Consider the following 24,137-nt stretch of genomic DNA (forward strand, 5'->3'; position numbering starts at 1 on the left):
TTTACGAAGCAGTTTCCTGTAGTCATATGGGCTGCAGTCTATTTCACCTTCTCCAAGTGGTATCTCAGGAACTGAGGGGCTAGAAGAATAGATATATGTTATTAAAAACAAAACATGATTTCTTGTGATTTCATCCAATACATTTCAGTGAGTTGCATAAGTGATTGCCTTCCCTGCATGCACTTAAAGGGACAGTCAAGTCCAAAAAAACTTTTATGATTTAAATAGGGCATGTAATTTTAAACAGCTTCCCAATTTACTTTTATCACCAATTTTGCTTTGTTCTTTTCATATTCTTAGTTGAAAGCTAAACCTAGGAGGTTCATATGCTAATTTCTAAGGCCTAGATTTAGAGTTCGGCGGTAGCCGTCAAAACCAGCGTTAGAGGCTCCTAACGCTGGTTTTGGGCGCCCGCTGGTATTTGGAGTCAGTGATTAAAGGGTCTAACGCTCACTTTACAGCCGCGACTTTTCCATACCGCAGATCCCCCTACGCCATTTGCGTAGCCTATCTTTTCAATGGGATCTTCCTAACGCCGGTATTTAGAGTCGTTTCTGCAGTGAGCGTTAGAGCTCTAACGACAAGATTCCAGCCGCCTGAAAATAGCAGGAGTTAAGAGCTTTCTGGCTAACGCCGGTTTATAAAGCTCTTAACTACTGTACCCTAAAGTACACTAACACCCATAAACTACCTATGTACCCCTAAACCGAGCTCCCCCCACATCGCCGCCACTCGATTAAAATTTTTAACCCCTAATCTGCCGACCGCCACCTACGTTATACTTATGTACCCCTAATCTGCTGCCCCTAACACCGCCGACCCCTGTATTATATCTATTAACCCCTAACTTGCCCCCCACAACGTCGCCGCAAGCTACTTAAAATAATTAACCCCTAATCTTCCGACCGCAAATCGCCGCCACCTACGTTATCCCTATGTACCCCTAATCTGCTACCCCTAACATCGCCGACCCCTATGTTATATTTATTAACCCCTAATCTGCCCCCCACAACGTCGCCGACACCTACCTACACTTATTAACCCCTAATCTGCCGAGCGGACCTGAGCGCTACTATAATAAAGTTATTAACCCCTAATCCGCCTCACTAACCCTATCATAAATAGTATTAACCCCTAATCTGCCCTCCCTAACATCGCCGACACCTACCTTCAATTATTAACCCCTAATCTGCCGACCGGAGCTCACCGCTATTCTAATAAATGTATTAACCCCTAAAGCTAAGTCTAACCCTAACACTAACACCCCCCTAAGTTAAATATAATTTTTATCTAACGAAATAAATTAACTCTTATTAAATAAATAATTCCTATTTAAAGCTAAATACTTACCTGTAAAATACATCCTAATATAGCTACAATATAAATTATAATTATATTATAGCTATTTTAGGATTAATATTTATTTTACAGGCAACTTTGTAATTATTTTAACCAGGTACAATAGCTATTAAATAGTTAAGAACTATTTAATAGTTACCTAGTTAAAATAATTACAAATTTACCTGTAAAATAAATCCTAACCTAAGATATAATTAAACCTAACACTACCCTATCAATAAAATAATTAAATAAACTACCTACAATTACCTACAATTAACCTAACACTACACTATCAATACATTAATTAAACACAATTGCTACAAATAAATAAAATTAAATAAACTATCTAAAGTACAAAAAATAAAAAAGAACTAAGTTACAGAAAATAATAAAATATTTACAAACATAAGAAAAATATTACAACAATTTTAAACTAATTACACCTACTCTAAGCCCCCTAATAAAATAACAAAGCCCCCCAAAATAAAAAGTTCCCTACCCTATTCTAAAATACAAATATTACAAGCTCTTTTACCTTACCAGCCCTGAACAGGGCCCTTTGCGGGGCATGCCCCAAGAATTTCAGCTCTTTTGCCTGTAAAAAAAAACATACTATACCCCCCCCCCCCAACATTACAACCCACCACCCACATACCCCTAATCTAACCCAAACCCCCCTTAAATAAACCTAACACTACCCCCCTGATGATCTTCCTACCTTGTCTTCACCATGCCAGGTTCACCGATCCGTCCTGGCTCCAAGATCTTCATCCAAGCCAAGCGGGGGCTAGACATCCACTGAAGAAGTCCAGAAGAGGGTCCAAAGTCTTCCTCCTATCCGGCAAGAAGAGGACATCCGGACCGGCAAACATCTTCTCCAAGCGGCATCTTCTATCTTCTTCCATCCGATGACGACCGGCTCCATCTTGAAGACCTCCAGCGCGGATCCATCCTCTTCTTCCGACGACTAGACGACGAATGACGGTTCCTTTAAGGGACGTCATCCAAGATGGCGTCCCTCGAATTCCGATTGGCTGATAGGATTCTATCAGCCAATCGGAATTAAGGTAGGAATTTTCTGATTGGCTGATGGAATCAGCCAATCAGAATATAGTTCAATCCGATTGGCTGATCCAATCAGCCAATCAGATTGAGCTCGCATTCTATTGGCTGTTCCGATCAGCCAATAGAATGCGAGCTCAATCTGATTGGCTGATTGGATCAGCCAATCGGATTGAACTTGATTCTGATTGGCTGATTCCATCAGCCAATCAGAAAATTCCTACCTTAATTCCGATTGGCTGATAGAATCCTATCAGCCAATCGGAATTCGAGGGACGCCATCTTGGATGGCGTCCCTCGAATTCCGATTGGCTGATAGGATTCTATCAGCCAATCGGAATTAAGGTAGGAAAATTCTGATTGGCTGATGGAATCAGCCAATCAGAATCAAGTTCAATCCGATTGGCTGATCCAATCAGCCAATCAGATTGAGCTCGCATTCTATTGGCTGATCGGAACAGCCAATAGAATGCGAGCTCAATCTGATTGGCTGATTGGATCAGCCAATCGGATTGAACTATATTCTGATTGGCTGATTCCATCAGCCAATCAGAAAATTCCTACCTTAATTCCGATTGGCTGATAGAATCCTATCAGCCAATCGGAATTCGAGGGACGCCATCTTGGATGACGTCCCTTAAAGGAACCGTCATTCGTCGTCTAGTCGTCGGAAGAAGAGGATGGATCCGCGCTGGAGGTCTTCAAGATGGAGCCGGTCGTCATCGGATGGAAGAAGATAGAAGATGCCGCTTGGAGAAGATGTTTGCCGGTCCGGATGTCCTCTTCTTGCCGGATAGGAGGAAGACTTTGGACCCTCTTCTGGACTTCTTCAGTGGATGTCTAGCCCCCGCTTGGCTTGGATGAAGATCTTGGAGCCAGGACGGATCGGTGAACCTGGCATGGTGAAGACAAGGTAGGAAGATCATCAGGGGGGTAGTGTTAGGTTTATTTAAGGGGGGTTTGGGTTAGATTAGGGGTATGTGGGTGGTGGGTTGTAATGTTGGGGGGGGGGTATAGTATGTTTTTTTTTACAGGCAAAAGAGCTGAAATTCTTGGGGCATGCCCCGCAAAGGGCCCTGTTCAGGGCTGGTAAGGTAAAAGAGCTTGTAATATTTGTATTTTAGAATAGGGTAGGGAATTTTTTATTTTGGGGGGCTTTGTTATTTTATTAGGGGGCTTAGAGTAGGTGTAATTAGTTTAAAATTGTTGTAATATTTTTCTTATGTTTGTAAATATTTTATTATTTTCTGTAACTTAGTTCTTTTTTATTTTTTGTACTTTAGATAGTTTATTTAATGTTATTTATTTGTAGCAATTGTGTTTAATTAATTTATTGATAGTGTATTGTTAGGTTAATTGTAGGTAATTGTAGGTAGTTTATTTAATTATTTTATTGATAGGGTAGTGTTAGGTTTAATTATATCTTAGGTTAGGATTTATTTTACAGGTAAATTTGTAATTATTTTAACTAGGTAACTATTAAATAGTTCTTAACTATTTAATAGCTATTGTACCTGGTTAAAATAATTACAAAGTTGCCTGTAAAATATATATTAATCCTAAAATAGGTATAATATAATTATAATTTATATTGTAGCTATATTAGGATTTATTTTACAGGTAAGTATTTAGCTTTAAATAGGAATTATTTATTTAATAAGAGTTAATTTATTTCGTTAGATAAAAATTATATTTAACTTAGGGGGGTGTTAGTGTTAGGGTTAGACTTAGCTTTAGGGGTTAATACATTTATTAGAATAGCGGTGAGCTCCGGTCGGCAGATTAGGGGTTAATAATTGAAGGTAGGTGTCGGCGATGTTAGGGAGGGCAGATTAGGGGTTAATACTATTTATGATAGGGTTAGTGAGGCGGATTAGGGGTTAATAACTTTATTATAGTAGCGCTTAAGTCCGCTCGGCAGATTAGGGGTTAATAAGTGTAGGTAGGTGTCGGCGACGTTGTGGGGGGCAGATTAGGGGTTAATAAATATAACATAGGGGTCGGCGATGTTAGGGCAGCAGATTAGGGGTACATAGGGATAACGTAGGTGGCGGCGGTTTACGGAGCGGCAGATTAGGGGTTAAAAGTGTAATGCAGGGGTCAGCGATAGCGGGGGCGGCAGATTAGGAGTTAATAAGTGTAAGGTTAGGGGTGTTTAGACTCGGGGTACATGTTAGGGTGTTAGGTGCAGACGTAGGAAGTGTTTCCCCATAGGAAACAATGGGGCTGCGTTAGGAGCTGAACGCTGCTTTTTTGCAGGTGTTAGGTTTTTTTTCAGCTCAAACAGCCCCATTGTTTCCTATGGGAGAATCGTGCACGAGCACGTTTTTGATGCCGGCCGCGTCCGTAAGCAACTCTGGTATCGAGAGTTGCATTTGCGGTAAAAATGCTCTACGCTCCTTTTTTGGAGCCTAACGCAGCATTTGTTTGAACTCTCGATACCAGAGTTAAATTTATGGTGCGGCCAGAAAAAAACCCGCGGAGCGTTAACAGCCCTTTTACCGCCGAACTCTAAATCTAGGCCTAAGACTTTGAAGACTGCCTCTAATCTGAATGCATTTTGACCACTAGAGGGCATTACTTCATGTGTTTCAAATAGATGAAATTGAGCTCAGGCATGTGAAGTGACCTAGGAGTGAGCACTGATTGGCTAAAAGGCAAGTCTGTCAAAAGAACTGAAATAAGGGGGCAGTTTGCAGAGGCTTAGATAAAAGGTAATCACAGAGGTAAAAAGTGTATTATTATAACTGTGTTGGTTATGCAAAACTGGGGAATGCGTAATAAAGGGATTATCTTTCTTTTTAAACAACAAAAATTCTGGTCTTGAATGTCCCTTTAAAGGGACATTAAACCCAATTTTTTTCTTTCACGATTCAGAAAAGAACATACAATTTGAAACAAATTTACTATTTACTTCTATTAACCAATTTTCTTCCTTCCCTAGTTATACTTTGTTAGAGGGGCAGCAATGTACTTCTGGGAGCTAGCTAAACACAGATAAGGAAATGATGAGGCATATATGTGCAGCCACCAATCAGCAGCTAGCTCCCAGTAGTGCTTTGCAGCCCCTGAGCCTAGCTAGGTATGATGTTTAACAAAGGATACCAATAGAACAAAGCAAATTAGTTAAAAGAAGTAAATTGGAAAGTTCTTTAAAATTTCATGCTCTATCTGAATCCTGAAAGAACAATTTTGAGTTTCATGTCCCTTTAAGGATGCTTTTAAACTCATTGTTAAAAGAATACATTTTTAATAACTGTAATTTGTAAAACGGTAAATCTCTTAAAATATTATTGGAGTAGCATTGACATACACACAGTCTGTTCTCGCTGAATTTACGAATCTCAGTGGCCTAAATTCATTGATGCTTGCGAGATTGCTAATGGGTCTCATGGTAAAGTTGAGGTCATGTTCGGAATTCTTTGAGCACTGCTTTATCTATATTTTCTAAAGTTTCTATAGCTGTGCGAGGTGCCAATACTTGACATCTCATACATTAAACAGGAACAAACTGAAAAAAATGTCTATAGCAGCATCACTTAGGAAACACACTTGCGAAAATGTGAATATCTTGTAGTTATAAGATGTCGGCACGTCTCTGTTTTGTTAAGGTACAACTTGCAAAAAATTATAGGATCCATAGCTCATGGAGGATAAAATGAAGTCCTTTATTGAGTATGTAGCATAATACATGTTTTGTTAAAGGGACACTGGACCCAAATTTTTTCTTCCGTGATTCAGATAGAGCATGAAATTTTAAGCAACTTTCTAATTTACTCCTATTATCAAATTTTCTTCATTCTCTTGGTATCTTTATTTTAAATGCAAGAATGTAAGTATAGATGCCGGCCCATTTTTGGTGAACAACCTGGGCTGTCCTTGCTGATTGATAGATTAATTCATCGACCAATAAAAAAGTGCTATCCAGAGTTCTGAACCCAAAAATAAGCTTAGATGCCTTCTTTTTCAAATAAAGATAGCAAGAGAATGAAGAAAAATTGATAATAGGAGTAAATTAGAAAGTTGCTTAAAATTGCATGATCTATCTAAATCACGAAAGAAAAAAAATTGGGTTCAGTGTCCCTCTAAGGTAAACGAGTCTTGCTGGAGCTAAAGATCTATTGAGGGTCTGTCTGTGGGCCTTCTTGTGCATTCTAAAGAAGTAGTTACAATTTTTCAATTACACATAGGCTGAGGATGCAGAATTCTCCTGTTGTCCCGGTAAAATATTTTTATTTAAAATATCTCTATTTTTCTTTTATTTCTCTTTAAAGGGTCACTGAACCCACATTTTTTCTTTCTTGATTTAGATAGAGCATGCAATTTTAAGCAACTTTATAATTTACTCCTATTATCAAATTTTAAAATTGTAAGTTTAGATGCTGACCCATTTTTGGTGAACAACCTGGGTTGTTCTTGCTGATTGGTGGATAAATTCACCCACCAATAAACAAGGGCTGCCCAGGGTCTGAACCAAAAAATGTCTGGCTCCTTAGCTTAGATGCCTTCTTTTTCAAATAAAGATAGCAAGAGAACAAATAAAAAATGTATAATAGGAGTAAATTAGACATTTGTTTAAAATTGCTGCTCTATCTGAATCACGAAAAAAACATGTGAGTTTCATGTCTCTTTAAGAATACTTTTACTCTCATTGTTAAAAAAGGAGAGAAAGTTAAAAACTGAAATGTACAAATATGCTTCTAGAAAAAGTTTTCCAGAGGCATACGCACATATGCTATATGTGCTAGGTGCACCAACATTTAAACACCACACAGTGGCTTGTATGACACAATTTAAGCCTTTACTGATACAATACACACCACCAGCAGCTCTATGAGCAGGCATATTGTTTAAATCCTGATCCTCTACTCACATGTAGCATATGTGCATATGCAGCTGAAACAGTAATAACTTATTAGAAGCATTATTACGAACGGAATAATATTGCAAAAATGCTTGTACTGAAAACTGAAATGCACCCATATACATAGACATTTTAACCTTTAAATCCCTGTAACTGTTTTCTTTTTTTTTGCATATGGTAGAATGGACTGGTTATTGAGCTAAATATTATTATTATTTTTATTATTTGTTTGTTCTGTAACATTTTAAAGGTGTGTTTTCAATAGGTTGATCTCACACATGTACATGACAGGAAATAGTGCTGCCATCTAGTGCTCTTGCATAAAACTGCGGCATATAGTGCTGAAGATACGTGCACATTCTTGAGCTTATGACCCTGCTTTTCAACACAGGAAGAAAACAGACAATTTGAAGTAAAATGGAAAGTTTTTTTAAAATTTTATGTTCTATCTAAATTATGAAATGGGTATTATGTCCTATTAAGATAATTAATTCTTCATGTGCGCAATCCCGACACCAGGTTAGATCTACAGCGTGCAACACATATGAATATATATATATAAATCCAAACAATGTTGTGGTTGCAGGGTGCTATAAAAAGTAAGTATAAAAGTTCTGGGTATAAAGCACTCACTGGACTTCAGACATCAGTGACAACATCCTTTTATTAAGTGTGACGTTTCGAGATACAAACAATCCCTTCTTCTGACAATCAAACAGTGTAAATAACAAACTTATATAGGCCTGTTAAACCCTCCCTCAGTGGACAGCCAATCAAATCAGATCATGTGCACAACCTCAGGGTGTCGTGTGCAATGTGTCAAAAATTCCTTATGCTCAAAAAACATTAAAATCAGTATCGAGATCCATCTACCTATTGTTATACGCGTGATGTATTAGCAAAACTCTTACTGCCATGAGCTCAGTAATGGCTCCAACAGATGAAGGGGTCCACCCACGAAGACGTGGGAAGTCAAAAAACATCCATAAAGATATCACATAAGTCTGTCCCTCAATGAAATGTGTCTGCTGGGTAGTGATACATGCTCAGCGGAGAGGTTAGTAAACAGGCGGGGTGTCCGAGTATTGGACCAAACAGGTCACAGCATATGCTGTCGGCATTTATCATTGCACCAGCTGTTCTTGTGAACTACTGTGCAATGCCACCCCCTGTAGCTTTGCGGCCAAACAGTTGCTAGCAGGGGGTGTCAATCAACCCGATCGTATTCGATCGGGTTGATTTCTGTCCGCCGCCTCAGAGCAGATGGACAGGTTATGGAGCAGCGTTCTTTAGACCGCTGCTTCATAACTTCTGTTTCCGGCGAGCCTGAAGGCTGGCCGGAAATACGGGGCATCAAGATAAATTGACCCCTACATAACTTGGGGATACTGAGCTCACGGCAGTAAAAGTTTTGCTGACGCATCACGCACATGACAATAGGTAGATGGATTTTGATACAGATTTTAATGTTTTTTGGGGCATAAGGAATTTTTTGACACATTGCACACGACACCCTGATGTTTTGCACATGATCTGATTTGATTGTTTGTCCACTGGGAGAGGTTTTAACAGGCCTATATAAGTTTTTTATTTGCATTGTTTGATTGTCAGAAAAGGGATACTTTGTTTCCCAAAATATGACACTTAATAAAAGGATGCTGTCACAGATGTCTGAAGTCCAGTGAGTGCTTTATACAGAGTATTTGTTTATATATATATATATATATATATATATATATATATATATATATATATATATATATATAAATGCAAAATTTGGTTTACACAACTAGGGTTGCCACCTTTTGCCCAGAAAATTCCTGGACACTTTTTAAGTGGGCGTGGAGAGGGTATGACGTGGGGCGTGGCTTGGGCATGGCTTGGGGCGTAGCTTCTCACAGCCTCAAATTCATTACGAAATCAATATATATATATATATATATATATATAATTATAATATAGATATATATATATATTGATATATAATATATATACAGTATATATAATAAATATATATAATATATATATATAATATATATATATATATACACAGTATATATATATATATATATATATGTTATATAATATATATATAATATATAATATATAATGTGTGTATATATGTATATATATATATATAATTATATATAGTCTAATTCCAACAATGGACTGCACTCACTGGAATTAAGATAAAAAACCTTTTAATTGTGGTAATGTTTCGGAGTCCTTAGACCGCTTCCTCAGACCAGAACAAACATACAAGTGAACACAGTGCAATATAAACACATTAAGCCCCATCCATCAAACATTTAGTGCAAATTGCGCCAAAACCGGGGTTGTCATGGCAACAGCCCCCATAGCAATCCATATTAACATAATGCTAATATATAAAGTCTATCTAAGCACATCACCTAGAGTGTACAGATACATATGTAACATAGTATCCATTATTGTTTAACAGTTGCAACATCTAGTGGCAGTTCATCAGCGCAAAAAAACAGAACAAATAAAATCAAACCTCAGTGCAAAAGAAAAAAATCTATCACCACCTATTAAACTATACAAATATTTACAAGTACCTTATCACATTCACATATCAGCCTTAATATCGATTATATCTGAACACCCAGATCACAGATATTAGTTATATTATCCATTGTAATGGTCACTAGTTGTACATAATACACATATCATGGTTTAATCCCCATCAGAGTTAAAGGATCGCAACACAAAACACCTCTGTTTGTAAGATATGGGAGCTAAAAATGGCTTGTCAGCATGTTTATGTTACGGTCATAATGCGCTTTGTTCCCCCACTGTGACTTGAGTCAATAGTACTCACTGTTATGCCAGGATGTAAAGTCTATTATGTGTGTGTTTGGACCGTGGCCAGGCAACCATCCAAATAGTATTGAAAAACAGGCACGGAGAATTGACCTCTGATGTCCGTGGTGTTCCTCATCAGACCGCATGGCTAATTTGCATAAGGGGGTGACGTCACTGTATAGACATGTGTGCTTGCGCGCAACACTAAAATCCATTCTGTAGTAGGACTGTCATTTGTTGAAAGATAATAAAAATGTGTCAAGTTTATACCATAACTGCTCAGGGGTAATAGGAACCCATTATCAAGCCGCAAAGGCAATATCTTATGAATGTTGAATAAGCCTACGATGTATAGTCAGGGGAGGTTAAAACAGTTTAAAAAGGTTTAAGTAAATATCTGATGAGTCGCACAGTCTGTGTGAGACCATCATTAAACCCCTGGTTTAGTATGTTATGCAAGGTTCTGCATGAGGGGAACATCATATAATAATAGGTACTGAGTATTAGGGCCACTGTCATGTGATTCATTTAGAACAAGACAAATACTGTGACATACTCTGAATATCCGTATTATCCATGTGTTCCATGCATGTATATGTATAAAGCCTGTATCTGCGTTGCTGTACTTCTCAGTCTTATTGACATCATATGCCCTGGACCAAACCCATATATGTTTTCAGTGATGCCCAATAGTTGATCATTTAATCCTTGCTACATATACGTCCACCAATAAGCAAATAGTAGTCAATACATGATAAGTCCTTGTGCCTGAGTGATGTTGTGCACATACAGTAAAACCTCAACTTATATCATTGGCTCCCTGTTACAAATGGCAATCAAGGTAAATACAGGCGAACACCAGAGTCTATACATGACGGATTATATTTGATTGTTAATAAGCTCTCTGCAGGAGGGGATCACCAGGAAACACCAATTGATCATAGTAACTGGTTGTCAAAGCCCTTACATACCAGAGATTATCCAAGGTACCCTGTCTATTCCATCCGCCATGTACTAATGTGACCTGCCCCTATCTGTGTGGAGTGCAGTTATGATGGGTGTGCCAGACCAAGATAATTGTGTAAAGTTCAGAGGACCCAACCTAGAGTGTATCCCATTATGACATGTGAAACCCACTGGTCAGTTAGCCTATAATAGCGAGCTGGATTGGCTCCATCCAGTGTGTGTCCCACTATAACATGTTACTCACACCAGATGAACCATCCCAAATAGGGATATCATGGTCACTTACCCATCCACAGTAGTATTAGAGGAAGCAGTGCCAATCATTAGACATATTCAAGCCTTTAGGATACAGGGTATCAAGTCTATTTATCCATCTTGATTTCATCTGGAGTAGGGTTCTATCTCGATCCCCTCCCCACCTGAGAGGTGGAACATGGTCGATCAAGATGAATTTCAGATCCGTCACTTTATGTTTGGCCATTAGAAAGTGTCTCGCCACGGGTTGATCCGACACCCCCTTATCCAAGGCGCTCCGAATGGCTGAATGGTGGTTGGCCATCCTAAGTCATGCATTGTCAGTCGTTTTTCCCACATAAAATTCACCACAGCAACAACTGAGCAGATATATCACATGACTGGTTGTACATGTGATAAAATGTCTGATTGTGTATTTCTGAGTCGTATGTGGATTTCTGAAGACTTTACATGGGATCATCCCACTGCAGGTTGTGCATCCCGAACATCTGTAACAGCCCTTTTTCTTGGTTTTAAGTCATTGTTGTTTCATGTAGCACTGTTGTGGGTCCATGGACATGAGTAAGTCTCTCAGACTCCTACCACGTCTGTGGTGTCTGTTGCAAGGATCTCCCATCTGTTCCTTATGGTCTCGGCCATTTTGTTCTCCCCTTTATTGTATGTGGTGGTAAAAACCATCCTGTCCTTCTTGGTGTGACCTATTTGGTTAGCCTGATGTCCCTCCTGAGCAACCACCTCCTGTATAACCTTTTCAATGAGGTCCATTTTATAGCCCCTTTGTAGGAACTTATCAGTCATCATTTTCAATTGTGTTTCCCGATTACTGGTTTCAGTATTATTCCCCAGTACTCTAATCATCTGAGATTTTACAATTGCTTTTTGAGTGTGTGGAGGGTGATTACTGGACGCTTCAAGTATAGAATTCCGGTCCGTAGGTTTCGTATATAAAGTTGTAAATAGTTTACCTTGCTTTTTGTAGATTCTAAGGTCCAAGAAGTCAATACAATTTAAATCATATTTGAGTTCAAATTTGATTGGACATTCAAGTGCATTCAGTTGTGTGACCCAACCAACCAATGTATCCTCTGGACCTTGCCATATAAAGAAGACATTGTCTATGTACCTCTTATAATGTTTAACCATATCCTGGTTATAAACATCCATGATATCACGTTCATAGTGTTCCATGTAAAGGTTGTCATAAGACGGGGCCATATTAGATCCCATGGCTGTCCCCATGAGCTGTTGGTAAAATGTGCATTCAAAACGAAAGTAGTTCAATGTTAAACATTTTTCTAGAATGTCCAGGATGAAAGAGATAGGCGGTCCCACATATGGAGAGCATGCCAAAGGTGATGCAATGGCTTTTAGTCCTTCAATGTGAGGAATGACCATGTAGAGGCTTCTTACGTCCATGGTGACCAATAGGTCATCATCACCAGTTGTATCAACCGTATTTAGTATAGTGATGAGGTCACCTGAATCTCTGATGTAGGAATCCATTGATCTAACCAGAGGTTGTAGAAGGGCATCAACAAACTGTGCCAGGGGTTGTAGCAGGGACCCCCTGGCTGATACAATTGGCCTTCCCGGGGGATTTAGTTGGTCCTTGTGTATCTTAGGGAGAGTTTACAGTACCGGATGGATTCATTATTATAATTGCTCCTCCCTTGTCTGCTGGACGTATGACTATATAAGTGTCAGTGGCCAGTGTTTTTAGTGCCATTCTCTCTGATTTGTTAAGATTGGGTCTATGTTTCATCCTCTCCAACTCATTGGTGTCATTACTAATCAATCTCGTGTAAGTTTTAATACTTGTGCCACATGTGTTTGGTTCAAATTTGCTTCTTGGTTTAAATCTCTTTATTTCCTTATCCGTGGATATGTCCTTAAAATGTTCCTTGAATTTAAGGTTTCTCTGGAATCTATGTACATCAAAAAAAGTCTCAAAATCATCAATATTAAAAGTGGGGATAAAAGTGAGGCCTTTGTTGAGAAGGCTGGCTTCACCATCTTCCAGTATCCTGTCACTTATGTTAATGTCAGGATTTCTTATCTCAGTGGTAGGGGGGTCTTCTGTCTGCAGTAATTCCCCCTCCTCGGGTGCGGCATCGACCTCTTGTGTTTGCAGATCTTGTAGTAACCCCTAAAAAAGGTGTCTTAGATGTTGTAGTTGTCTGATCCTGGTAACGTTGTTCATTTCCACTCACCTCTGTATCAGAGCCTATCAACTGTATTGAGAAATCTTGACTTATAGTTGCGTTGGCGTCTCTGTCTTGGTTGTCCTCCCTGGTTGCTCCCATGGAGCCACGAATAGATTCTTTTGTCTTTGTAATCGTTGTCAACTGTGAAAAGTTTCTGGTTATTAAAAGCCATTAATTCCTTTTTATAGTCATTGACTATATAACTAATATCTGTGATCTGGGTGTTCAGATATAATCAATATTAAGGCTGATATGTGAATGTGATAAGGTACTTGTAAATATTTGTATAGTTTAATAGGTGGTGATAGATTTTTTTCTTTTGCACTGAGGTTTGATTTTATTTGTTCTGTTTTTTTTGCGCTGATGAACTGCCACTAGATGTTGCAACTGTTAAACAATAGTGGATACTATGTTACATATGTATCTGTAAACTCTAGGTGATGTGCTTAGATAGACTTTATATGTTAGCATTATGTTAATATGGATTGCTATGGGGGCTGTTGCCATGACAACCCTGGTTTTGGCGCAATTTGCACAAAATGTTTGATGGGTGGGGCTTAATGTGTTTATATTGCACTGTGTTCACTTGTATGTTTGTTCTGGTCTGAGGAAGGGGTCTAAGGACTCCGAAACGTTACCACAATTAAAAAGTTTTTTATCTTAAATCCAGTGAGTGCAGTCCTTTGTTGGAATTGACTGTAAATACTACTGACTTGGCACCCTGGTTGATGACTGAAGGATATTGTGAGTGCAGATACACATGGAGGATATAATTATATATACATATATATATATATATATATATATATATATATATATATATATATATAGTATTTATACCAAAACACTTTTAATTTATAATTGCAGGTCCATCATGGTTTAAATAATGCATAAAGGCAATTAAGTCATGAACACACGTTATAATTTGTAACCCTGTGCACTTTTTTGCTTAGCATCACACAAAATTACCTTTTCTCTGTTGAGAATTCATTGGCAGAAAAATCTTCATATGTGTTTTGTTCATTTATTGACACTGTATAGCTGGAGTAAATTTCTTTATAATAATCCTCTGAATCCAATACTATGCCTTGGCTGTGGGGAATAAATTCATTTGTTTAGTCTATATTAGAAGGAAACATCATAATATTATTAATTAATTTAACTATTAATTTAACTATATACTTTATGCTTACCCGATAAATTAATTTCTTTCATGATAGTGAGAGTCTATGATTCATTACTCCTAGTAATTATACTCCTGACCACTAGGAGGAGACAAATATCCTGAAACTCCAAGAGCCCTTAAAACCCCTCCCACCTTACTGGAAACTAGTCTGACATATAACCAAGCCAGAAAAGAAAAAGGTAGGAAAAGAAAATAGAGCAACAAAATGGGGCATGGAACAAAGGCGGTGCATTCTCAAACTGCCACCAGAAAAAACAAACCAATCACAATAGAAATAATTGGGTGAAATAAATTAGTTTAACAGATAAGCATACATTATATTTTCTTTCATAAAGGATGTGAGAGTCCACAATCCATTACTCATTGGAACTAATAACCAAGCTGTGAATTCTACAGATTTATACTCTTCCAAATTGGATAGTTAATTTTAATTTTGTTACCTTCTAATGCAGAAAAAATATAAATATATTTAAAGCACAGAAACAGCAGCCTGAAGACCTTTCCAATTCCTACCAAAAGCAACTTCAGAAGAATCAAAAACTTAAAAATGGTGAAATTCAGAAAAAGTATTTGAGGAAGACCAAGTTCCTGCCTTGCAAATTTGATCATCAGAGGCCTCATTCTTAAAGACCCTGGAAGTAGCAACTGATCTGATAGAATTGGCAGTAACCCATTTAGGAGGAGACTGACCTGACTCCAAATAAGCTTTATGAATTAAAAGCTTCAACCAAGAGGCTAATTAAACAGCAGTAGCCTTCTGACCCTTTCTAGTACCATAAAAATGAACAAACAAGCTAGACGAATGTCTAAAACCCTTAGTAGCCTGCAAATAGCACTTCAAAGCTCTGACCACATCCACATTATGGAGAAGCCTTTTTTTGTAATACTTTGGATTAGGAAAAAAGAAGGCACAGCATTCTCAGGATTAAAGTTATCAAAAGAAACCACCCTAGGAAAAGTCTAACTTTGTCTTAAAACTGCCTTATCCTGATGAAACACAATATAAGGAGGCTCAGAACAAAGAGCAGACAATGCAGAAAACTTAGATTTATTCAAATCAGACAAGCTAGTAGAGGGATTATCAGTAACCAGTCCACCTTTTTACACTTACTTGGAGAGGGCATGGCTGCCAACATTTCAGATATAGTAGAGCAAACAAAATATTTAAATCCTGGAGCAAAATCTGAATAACTCCCCTGTGTAGAATAAACAGAGGGAGGGCACATACCATTAGAAGCAAGAGCAGAATTAGGCTGATTAGAATGCATAAAATAATCTGTACATACAGTAATTTGTAAAGCTAAACATGGGGGATTAAATCAACCATCTTGCAAAAAATACAGTTTATATTAGTAGGAAAGTGTTGAGCGACCTAGTATCTGAGGTACTAGTATTAACAGAAGAGGGGTAAGAATCAGTATGCTCAATAATGAAAAGGAAAATAACAGGCAGGTAATAAGAAAATCACAATACAGATAATGATTAGAACAAGGCAATACAGGCATGATAAATAAAGCAACCATACCACAAAATAAACCAGGTCTTGGAAGTAAAGAAATGTTACCCCCTCACCAGAGGCTTCAGGAGTGTTAAATATCCATACAGCATCGGATGAGTGCTAACCCGACAACAGGCTGAACATTCAGGTGTGCACAAGAGACTAAAGGCCAGATCACTATTATTAGGGCAATGTTGTGCCCTTTTGGGTGTCAGGATAGCGTGACTGAAAAGCTCTCGTTAACTGACATGCAAATCAAAAAAAGTACCACAAAAAAACATAAAAAATTCAAGTATCAGTATTGTTACAACCATATTAACACTATCTGATTAAAATTAATTGTAAAAAAAATGTAAGGTGTTAGAAAAAAAATTTGGTAAAAGTTATTTTACATATGGATCCATAGGAACACATGTATACATAATTGTATTTATTAAAATATATATGTATATACATATGTTTTTATGTATTTATATGTGGCACCTGTGGCAGGCCTGTGACAATCTCCCATAGCGTGTTTTTGTACCACTACCCATACTCAATAGACATCCCTCTATCCAGATAGTAGTTCTATGAGGGGAAACTGGGCCTTAAATTGGTCTGAGCACCCTTTTCACTAACAACTCGAGCACCTTCCTTCTTCACCTTCCTCCTGCAAAGGCAAACACAAGACTAGTTTCCAGTAAGGTGGGAGGGGTTTTAAGGGTTCTTGAAGTTTTGGGATCTTTGCTTCCTCCCCTACTTTTATGAAAGAAAATGTATTGCTCCACTAATCTAGGCCTATATATGTATTTCTCGTCTATGCAAGTGCCAACTATTTTATGCTGCTGATTTTTGTTTATTTGTGGTAAAGCCTTAATAGAATTTATACACACTTTGCTCTGGTAATAGCTACTTTCCATGCTTTGGGAAATGTACCCTGTTTATTCCCTGGGGTGTGGAATGTGTACCCAGTCCAATTTGAGAGAGCAGCCCATTTTGTACATATTTTTCTAGTAAAATACACCTGATGGGAACAATAGCAATTAGTATGCTTTATTAAAAGCTTTATTGTTATTATTTATTATGAGTTATTAAAAACTGGAGGGCTTAGGGACACACATATGGACCAAATGTAGAAACTGTATATATATACACATACATATACAGTATATATACAGGGAGTGCAGAATTATTAGGCAAATGAGTATTTTGACCACATCATCCTCTTTATGCATGTTGTCTTACTCCAAGCTGTATAGGCTCGAAAGCCTACTACCAATTAAGCATATTAGGTGATGTGCATCTCTGTAATGAGAAGGGGTGTGGTCAAATGACATCAACACCCTATATCAGGTGTGCATAATTATTAGGCAACTTCCTTTCCTTTGGCAAAATGGGTCAAAAGAAGGACTTGACAGGCTCAGAAAAGTCAAAAATAGTGAGATATCTTGCAGAGGGATGCAGCACTCTTAAAATTGCAAAGCTTCTGAAGCGTGATCATCGAACAATCAAGCGTTTCATTCAAAATAGTCAACAGGGTCGCAAGAAGCGTGTGGAAAAACCAAGGCGCAAAATAACTGCCCATGAACTAAGAAAAGTCAAGCGTTAAGCTGCCAAGATGCCACTTGCCACCAGTTTGGCCATATTTCAGAGCTGCAACATCACTGGAGTGCCCAAAAGCACAAGGTGTGCAATACTCAGAGACATGGCCAAGGTAAGAAAGGCTGAAAGACGACCACCACTGAACAAGACACACAAGCTGAAACGTCAAGACTGGGCCAAGAAATATCTCAAGACTGATTTTTCTAAGGTTTTATGGACTGATGAAATGAGAGTGAGTCTTGATGGGCCAGATGGATGGGCCCGTGGCTGGATTGGTAAAGGGCAGAGAGCTCCAGTCCGACTCAGACGCCAGCAAGGTGGAGGTGGAGTACTGGTTTGGGCTGGTATCATCAAAGATGAGCTTGTGGGGCCTTTTCAGGTTGAGGATGGAGTCAAGCTCAACTCCCAGTCCTACTGCCAGTTTCTGGAAGACACCTTCTTCAAGCAGTGGTACAGGAAGAAGTCTGCATCCTTCAAGAAAAACATGATTTTCATGCAGGACAATGCTCCATCACACGCGTCCAAGTACTCCACAGCGTGGCTGGCAAGAAAGGGTATAAAAGAAGAAAATCTAATGACATGGCCTCCTTGTTCACCTGATCTGAACCCCATTGAGAACCTGTGGTCCATCATCAAATGTGAGATTTACAAGGAGGGAAAACAGTACACCTCTCTGAACAGTGTCTGGGAGGCTGTGGTTGCTGCTGCACGCAATGTTGATGGTGAACAGATCAAAACACTGACAGAATCCATGGATGGCAGGCTTTTGAGTGTCCTTGCAAAGAAAGGTGGCTATATTGGTCACTGATTTGTTTTTGTTTTGTTTTTGAATGTCAGAAATGTATATTTGTGAATGTTGAGATGTTATATTGGTTTCACTGGTAAAAATAAATAATTGAAATGGGTATATATTTGTTTTTTGTTAAGTTGCCTAATAATTATGCACAGTAATAGTCACCTGCACACACAGATATCCCCCTAAAATAGCTATAACTAAAAACAAACTAAAAACTACTTCCAAAACTATTCAGCTTTGATATTAATGAGTTTTTTGGGTTCATTGAGAACATGGTTGTTGTTCAATAATAAAATTAATCCTCAAAAATACAACTTGCCTAATAATTCTGCACTCCCTGTATATACGGTATATATATATATATATATATATATATATACATACATATACAGTATATATATATATATATATATATATATATATATATATATATATATATATATATATATATGTATTGATGTAGGAGGGCAAGCCGGGCTCCCAGCTGAATAGTGGTATCATCACTGATACCACTGCTCAGCTGGGAGTCCGGCTTGTATGCTGTTGCGAGTAATGCATGTTGCATTACAATAATCATAATTGTCTTGAAGAAGGCCCACAAATGGGTTGAAACGTCGACATTTAAACCAATGTGAAACACATTTGGAAATAAAATTACACTGTTTTTGCCTTCAATACAAGTCCTTTGAGTGCCCTCCTACATCAATACATTTCTACATATCAATAAGAAGATAGCACCCAGGCGGAGATTACACCTGTGTGGAAGGAGTGCTGGGCTACCGGCTATTTATTATTTATATATATATATATATATATATATATATATATATATATATATATATATATATACATACATACATATATACTGTATATATATATATATATATATATATATATATATATATATATACATACACACACACACATACACACCCTGAAGCTGGGCCATCTCAAACTGAAAAAAATTATAATAAGACAAGTTGTATTTCAAGCCCTACAGGGAGTGCAGAATTATTAGGCAAGTTGTATTTTTGAGGATTAATTTTATTATTGAACAACAACCATGTTCTCAATTAACCCAAAAAACTCATTAATATCAAAGCTGAATAGTTTTGGAAGTAGTTTTTAGTTTGTTTTTAGTTATAGCTATTTTAGGGGGATATCTGTGTGTGCAGGTGACTATTACTGTGCATAATTATTAGGCAACTTAACAAAAAACAAATATATACCCATTTCTATTATTTATTTTTACCAGTGAAACCAATATAACATCTCAACATTCACAAATATACATTTCTGACATTCAAAAACAAAACAAAAACAAATCAGTGACCAATATAGCCACCTTTCTTTGCAAGGACACTCAAAAGCCTGCCATCCATGGATTCTGTCAGTGTTTTGATCTGTTCACCATCAACATTGCGTGCAGCAGTAACCACAGCCTCCCAGACACTGTTCAGAGAGGTGTACTGTTTTCCCTCCTTGTAAATATCACATTTGATGATGGACCACAGGTTCTCAATGGGGTTCAGATCAGGTGAACAAGGAGGCCATGTCATTAGATTTTCTTCTTTTATACCCTTCCTTGCCAGCCACGCTGTGGAGTACTTGGACGCGTGTGATGAAGCATTGTCCTGCATGAAAATCATGTTTTTCTTGAAGGATGCAGACTTCTTCCTGTACCACTGCTTGAAGAAGGTGTCTTCCAGAAACTGGGAGTTGAGCTTGACTCCATCCTCAACCCGAAAAGGCCCCACAAGCTCATCTTTGATGATACCAGCCCAAACCAGTACTCCACCTCCACCTTGCTGGCGTCTGAGTCGGACTGGAGCTCTCTGCCCTTTACCAATCCAGCCACGGGCCCATCCATCTGGCCCATCAAGACTCACTCTCATTTCATCAGTCCATAAAACCTTAGAAAAATCAGTCTTGAGATATTTCTTGGCCCAGTCTTGACGTTTCAGCTTGTGTGTCTTGTTCAGTGGTGGTCGTCTTTCAGCCTTTCTTACCTTGGCCATGTCTCTGAGTATTGCACACCTTGTGCTTTTGGGCACTCCAGTGATGTTGCAGCTCTGAAATATGGCCAAACTGGTGGCAAGTGGCATCTTGGCAGCTGCACGCTTGACTTTTCTCAGTTCATGGGCAGTTATTTTGCTCCTTGGTTTTTCCACACGCTTCTTGCGACCCTGTTGACTATTTTGAATGCAACGCTTGATTGTTCGATGATCACGCTTCAGAAGCTTTGCAATTTTAAGAGTGCTGCATCCCTCTGCACGATATCTCACTATTTTTAACTTTTCTGAGCCTGTCAAGTCCTTCTTTTGACCCATTTTGCCAAAGGAAAGGAAGTTGCCTAATAATTATGCACACCTGATATAGGGTGTTGATGTCATTAGACCACACCCCTTCTCATTACAGAGATGCACATCACCTAATATGCTTAATTGGTAGTAGGCTTTCGAGCCTATACAGCTTGGAGTAAGACAACATGCATAAAGAGGATGATGTGGTCAAAATACTCATTTGCCTAATAATTCTGCACTCCCTGTATAATTATGTATAATTATTGACAATAGGCCCAGATTGATTGAATTTAGTCCAACAAAGCACACCATTTAAAATACATTACGTAATAAGTAATTATAAAATTGCACAGCATGTAGTTTGCTATTATTCACAGAATATTGACATACATAAATATAATTATGTACAACCTTGGATAATTTTATGTGTTTTATTTTACAATATTAGGAATATAAAAACATACCTTTCTTTTCTTGGTTTTCGTTTTTCATTTTTGGCTGGCAACTAAGAAAAAATGAATATGTATTTGTGAGCAACTAAAAGTTTTACATATTTCTATTCAAATACACACTCACAAATATATAAAGAAATATACTTAGATCAAACCTAATGCTGCCATTACATTGCATTATTACATAATACTGTGTAAAGTATATATATATATATATATATATATATATAAATGAAAAGAAAGTGTTAGAAAATACCCTTGCCCCAGCACACACTCATAAACCATGAGCGTGAGCGTGGTGAATTGTTTGGTGGAAGAGCGGTTTACCCCCAAGAAGATTTGGCGTTCCCTAGACCTGGTTTCTAGGAGGATACAGCAAAGGCAGTGGTCAGCTCACCTGTGGAATTTATTTGCCTGAAGCAGCACCGTGAATTTTGCCCCGACCAAGCAGGGTTTGTGTTCTATTAACGCCTGCAGCGGAGGTAAGTGGATGAATGGTTCTTAAACTGGATGCCTGCTGAGATTAAGGTGAGCTGTTATTTATCCACTGTGAAGGTACGGGGAAGTACCGCCCCACCAGAACGGACTGTACTTTGGTTTCTGTTTATTAACGGACTGGCTATCCTGCATCTAACAATCTAATATTGCTTATGTCGACATATATACTTGGCAACTAATCAGCTAGCTTCTGCTTTTGCCTTTGTTTGCTGACATCGTAAACTAACATTTGTTACTTGCATGCGAAGATTTACAGCCACTGAATACCGGACCTTACAAATTCTGACAGAACTGCCGTTTGTTTCTTGTTAACAGTTTATGGACTTATTAGGTTTTGTTATGCAGCAGAATCAATATTTGATTGTGCATATGGACAATGCTAATAAGCAGTAATGTTTAGGAATAATTAATAAATAATTTTTCTGCAAATGCCTACTGCCCTTGTCTGCATCCTTTGATTGAATGCATATGTAATCTGTGTGTTGTTGCATAAATTGGTTTATGAGTGTGTGCTGGACCAAGGGTATTTTCTAACACTTTCTTTTCATTTATTATTTTGACTCATTACCCCCGTGCACCGGAGCTGCAACCATCATTTTTTGCATCTCTGTTACTCAACCATATAACGATTTCTCACATACAGCTGGTACTTGTTCTAATATATATATATAAATATACATAAAACATATATATTAAAAGGGACATAAACCCCAATTTTTTTTTAATGATTCAATATTTCAGATAGAACATACAATTAAAAACAATTTTTACTTTTACTTCTGTTATAACATTTGCATTCTGTCAGTATTTTGGTATCTTTTGTTGATTTAGAAACAATGCATTACTGGCAGCTAGACAAGAGGGATATATGTGCAACCACCAATCAGCCGCTAGCTCCCAGTAGTGCATTGCTGGTCTTGAGCCTACCTAGGTTTAGCTTTTCAAAAAAGTATACCGAGAGAACAAAGCCAATTAGATAATAAAAGTGAATTGGAAAATGATATGCTCTATCTGAATCATGAAGGTTTAATTTTGACTTTATTGCCACTTTAATGGAGTAAGTAAATAATGGACACTGCTTAAATCTTACTTCTCTTTTTTGCTTCAGCAAATAAAAATATTCACCAGGGAGAAAATGTAATCTTGGCAAATTCACTTATAAATGCTTCAGATATGCTAAAGTTGACATAGTGTAGATCAGCAGTCAAAGTTGATTTTTTATAAATGGCATTTGTAAAATGTTTATAAAGCAAACATTTAATTTAAAGACATTTTTAATTTGATCAAAAACATTTCAGAATTGAAAGAGCATTTGATTTTTATGGAGTGTATTTTGTCTTTTTTATATGATGTTGTAATCGAAAATTGTCTGAGATGGTGCTCTGTGGGGTCGATCACAAGTCATTGCTTGATAACTATCAAAAGGATAATAGCTCCTCATGAGCACTTTTCAGTATCAAAGTGATCACAATCAGACATTTTCTAAGGCTTTTTGGAAACAAAGTGCATGATTGATTCACCGATAAATTGTGTTTTTCTTAACACAGGACAGTCCTGCTCTGTGTTCACAATCCAAACTCACTGTACTGATTAACACATTTAAGGCACATTTTTTCGTTATCCATTTTGTCAGCTAAGGGGAATTGATAAAATACTAAGGGCTCGATTATGGGGCCAAATTATCAAGCTCCGAATGGATACTCCTTGTTTCTGGTGAGCCTTCAGGCTTGCCAGAAACAGAAGTTATGAAGCAGCGGTCTAAACTTGTCCGCCTGCTCTGAGGTCGTGGACAGAAATTACCCTGATCGAATACGATCGGGTTGAATGGCACCCCCTGCTAGTGGCCGATTAGCCGCAAATCTGCAGGGGGCGGTACTGCACAAACAGTTCTGGTGAACTGCTCTTACAATGATAAATGCTGACAGCGTATGCTGTCGGCATTTATTGATGTGCATCGGACATGGTACGCTACATCGTATCATGTCTGCTCGCACTTTGATAAATATGCCCCTATGAGTGAAGCGATAACTGTTGTGCACAAGAGAAAAGGGGTTTATCATGGGTGTTTGCATGCGTTAGAAGTAACGGGTGTTTTACAAGTTCAAAGTAAACGTGTTTGCTCAAGCGCAATTGAATTAAACTCGTGCCAGGATAGCGTGACTTCAGAGCTCTGTTTAACTGTTATGCTAAAATAAAAAGTTGCACAAAACACATCAAAAATACATTTAAAAGTACAGTTACACTCATAATAACACAATCTGATAAAAATATAAAAATTGCAATAAAAAGTTATAAGGGCTCA

Source organism: Bombina bombina, chromosome 5, assembly GCF_027579735.1.
Source record: "Bombina bombina isolate aBomBom1 chromosome 5, aBomBom1.pri, whole genome shotgun sequence".
NCBI lineage: Eukaryota > Metazoa > Chordata > Amphibia > Anura > Bombinatoridae > Bombina > Bombina bombina.